Consider the following 4,418-nt stretch of genomic DNA (forward strand, 5'->3'; position numbering starts at 1 on the left):
TGAAGGATCGATCGATTCAGAACAATCTGCACTTGATTCGCACGATCTTAGAGGGGGTAGAAGACGACACAGAAGCCGCGCTGATCAATTTAGATCAGTCCAAGGCGTTCGACAGGGTGGACCATGGGTTCCTGAGGGCTGTTGTGGAAACCGCCGGCTTTGGTCCGGACTTCCGCAAGTGGATCTCCGCCCTGTATCGTGATCCCGCGGTGGTGGTGCAAGTTAATGGTAGGTTGTCGGAGTCCTTTGGGGTCTCCCGGTCGGTGCGGCAGGGTTGTCCGCTGTCGCCTCTGCTTTATGTCCTGGCGTTGGAGCCCTTCCTTCGCAAATTAAGGGACGAGGCGGCGAGACCAGTCCTACGCGGCATAGCTCTGCCTGGCGGCAAAGTTGCCAGGGTGTCCGCGTACGCCGATGACGTCACCGTGTTCGTCGCACGACGAACCGACATTGAAGCGGTGGTAGAGGCGATCGCTGAGTATGAAGTTGTCACAGGGGCCGTGATCAATCGCAGCAAGTCCGTTGGCCTGCGGTTGGGCGCCTGGACCGGGGTAAACTCGCTTCCAGGTGCGTTCGGCTGGACAGATGGCCCAGTAAAGATCCTCGGTGTGTGGTTCGGGCCGGACCTCCAGCTGGACAAGAATTGGTCGGAAGTACAGACTAAGGTCGAGTCGTCAGTAGGGACTTGGATTCGGAGGAAATTGTCCTTGAAGGGTCGCGCGGAGGCATGTGCTACATACGTGTTTCCGCTGATCCTTTACCGTTTATCTGTTCTTCCCCTGCCTGCGGACCGCTGTAAGGCTTTAGAGCAACTCCTATTCAAACTTCTTTGGGTAGGAGGGAAGCCGTATGTCCGTAGACAGGTCTGTACACAGAAGCTTAGCGAGGGAGGCTTGGGGATGCCTGATCTGCTTAGTCACAAGCACGCAGAAAGATTGGCATTCCTGAGTCGGACACTGATGGAGGAAACGCCCTGGGTACCAGTCGTGGAGCAAGCTTTCCCACGGCTCATATCCAACCCTGCCGCTGAAGGTCGCAGAAGACCGGCGGGGGAAAGGTGTTTCCTGACCGAATGCCGAGCCGCCCTTAGGGCATTGCCGGGGTCCAGTGACCTTGCACGGCCTAGGTGGTTGCTATATAGGGATGTAGTGGAGGGGACTGCGAAAGACCCGCTGGTGGAGCGGCTACATCTGTCGAGGGGGGAAGTTCTCTCGCTGTGGAGTTGGGCGCCTGCCAGTAGCTACATCAACAACGCTGAATTTTCGCTTACGTGGAGGCTAGTCCGAGACGCGCTGCCACTCTTCGGCAAACTAGCCAGGGACGATCATGATAGGGATTATTACTATCCCCCGTGCCCACGCTGCAATGATGAAGAAGAGGAGGAAACGAGAGAACACGCGTTCTTTCTTTGCAGCGGGGTGCGGAGTCTCTGGGAGTATGTCGAGGGGGTAACGGCTCGCATCGACCCCGAGCAGTCGGTGCCACTTGATTTAGCGTACGTAGTCGATAATGTGGATCCGCCGTTTGACAGGGAGAAACGGTTGGGGTTTCTAGCGATCCTAGCGGTGGCTAGGTTAGTGACGTGGGTTTCACGTCTGGACATTGTCTATAGGGGGCAGTCTGTTTCGGATCACGATCTGGTTGTTCGTTTTAAGCATCAACTTAAAACGAAAATCAGATGTGATTGGAAAAGATTGCCCCACATCGACTTTGATAGAAGATGGGTGCACAACACTAGTTTGTGCATCCGACGAGGCGCTAGATTTAAGTTCGTGTTTCCACCCTAGTGGTATTGGTCCTAGGGTGCTTAGGTTTCTTTTTTCTCGGAACCCAGCCCAATCAAGACAAGTAATATAAGGTTTACCTTATAATATTGGGTAGTTTTAAGGCTAGATAGGCAGTAACCACCAAGAGTGGATAGCTTGTGCTTTTTATAGGGCCTAGATTAGGGTAGTATGCGTGTGGATCCTGTTCCCATAGCTTTTTATTTTTTGATAGATTGGCACTAGGAGAGCTTCCAAAGATGCCCAAAAGTCCACTTGTTTTATTTTGTCCCAGGCCTATTTTGCCCATTACGTACATTATCTTGGAAGACGCCATCCATCCCTATTATCCCCGACCCTAATTTATTTTCCATACATGTCCCTAGTTCCTCCACTCCCCTTTAGGGAACGACCTGCTTGCTTTCACCCTTTCCCCCCGGGGGAAGAGGACCGGAAGACAGTGGGCGTTTCATATGACAAACCAGCCGTTAGGTAGGGAGGGTCCCCTTACTAACCCGCCCCCATAGGCATTTTGTTAATTTATTTTCTTTTTATTTCTTTTTGGGTGTATTCTAGCTTGCCCCCCTCCCCATCATCTCACCCCCATTACAAAAAAAAAAAAAAAAAAAAAAAAAAAAAAAATTAAAACTCTTTAGTTTGTAGATATTTTTCCTTTTAATTTCTTGTATATAATGTTATATGTTCTTCTTTTATCACAGCGTGAATGTCGCCTGCCATCCCGTAAGCTGGGGAGCTGTTATTTTAAGTAGGTCCGGGTAAGAATGTTAGGCGAAACAGTGCGTGATAGAAACTCTAGTATAGGTTTTATAATAAAGTACTTGCTATCTTACGCAAGTCTAGCTAAGGACTAGAAAAGACCCCTTTTTCCCCCACTCCCCCTTACTGGCCTTTGTGCCTAAGCTTCTTCGTACCCCAAATGAGGCCTTGGCAGTAGATAATGCCAAGGCCGGGGACGAAGGGCTAAATATAATACTTACCTAAGGTATGGGTAACGGTGATCATTAAGGTCGTTCCCACAAAACGAGGCCCATCCATTGCACTGCGGTTGGGTTGACCTTTGCGATCGTCCCAAATGTGGACGACTCGGACGTGCTATTTTAAAGTGTGGGGTCTGTGTACGCACTTACCCCGACAATCCAATCAAAATCAGAAATCCTTTCCTATTTCTTCCAAGTACATCTCACTCGTAGGTCTGTACTCCCTCCGCTTAATCACCCTTAATCTCTGTAATACCAAAAAATACACCATTTCTCTCGACCATTTTATTATCCACTTCAATTCCAACTTTCTGGTTGTATCTAATTTGCATGTAAATTGTAATGATACACGTGTTCCAATCTTATTCTTACACATCCATGCACAACACAGCATGACATGGTGGCAATCTTATGACGTCACAGACAATTTAAAAAAAGGTAAAACAGCGAGTAAAAAAAACGATTTTTTTAATCTCTCGCATGCTGAACGATTTTTTTTTCTAACATCCCACGCCACACAAATTGTCTGTACCCTTTTTCTTCACACTTTCTTATCATCATGGCCACATTTTCATTACAAGTCCCTAGTTTATATTGGTGCACGACTGCACGACATGTATTGCCGAATCATTCAAACTATTTCGACAACGAATGGAACTTTACTTCACCGCCAACGCGAAGAAACACGAGGATAAAGCCCCTCTAATACTTCCCACGACCGGCGAAGAAGGTTTACGCCGGTATAATAGTTGGTCGATGTCGGATGATGATCGCAAGGATCCACAAATAATATTTGCTGCATTTTTGGAGCAGCTAGAACCGGCAACAAATCACCGCGTTTGTAGACTGGAACTCGGAAAATACCAGCAGAGATCAAATGAAACAACCGACATCAACAAATGTCGACTATTGACAAAGAAATGTGATTTCAGTGCCGACAAATTAAACGAACGTCTCGTCGAGTTACTAATTGCCAGCACACCAATACTCGAACTGCAAAAGGAACTGTTAAACAAACCGAAGGGTTACAGAATCGAGGAAGCTGTTAGATTAGCCCGTTCACACGAGGCTTCAGGGGTGTATGTCAACCAGCTCCACCAGTTACAGGAATCACCACAGATAGCCGCAATAAGCCGTGGTACAAACCAGTGGCAAGGGATTAACCAAAAACGCGGACAACCCTGCAAAAATTGTGGACGCAGTTACCGTTTTGGCTAAGAACACTGCCTTGCCAAAAATGATATATGCCACACATATGGAAAAACAGGTCACTGGGCTACAGTTTGCATCTCAGGGAAGCACAACACCGAGAGACAACCAGGAAGGCCCTGATATAACAGTCATAACCAACAACGGGAGTTTGGCAAGAAAATAAACAGCGTCGCGTAACACGATGACCAAGCCATGACTGACATAGGCACGGCAACGGAGAACCTCACCTTTAGCTCCATCACAACTAACAGCGGAAAGTCAGCAAACATGAAAGATTCTCGAAATGAGGCATTTGTTGATCTAAGCATTAAGCTAAGGGACCACCCAGGCACTCGTACCTTCAACCTGAAATTAGATTCAGGGGCACAAGCAAATACATTGTCTATCCGCATATTCCCCAACATGTACCCTAGCAGTATAGATGAAGCTTGAAACCCAATGTCCGGAT

General features: G+C 48.0%; 1 non-coding gene across 1 annotated transcript; it reads left to right on the forward strand.

Moving 5' to 3' along the window:
• The first annotated feature begins 2,750 nt into the window (after nucleotides 1-2,750).
• LOC145271617 (U1 spliceosomal RNA) lies at nucleotides 2,751-2,913 on the forward strand. Its single transcript, XR_013866022.1, has one exon. It is a non-coding gene; the product is annotated as a U1 spliceosomal RNA (small nuclear RNA).
• The last annotated feature ends 1,505 nt before the right edge of the window (nucleotides 2,914-4,418 follow it).

Source organism: Euprymna scolopes, chromosome 46 (genome assembly GCF_053919585.1).
Source record: "Euprymna scolopes isolate OS-2025 chromosome 46, ASM5391958v1, whole genome shotgun sequence".
In the NCBI taxonomy this organism is placed as follows: Eukaryota; Metazoa; Mollusca; class Cephalopoda; order Sepiida; family Sepiolidae; genus Euprymna; species Euprymna scolopes.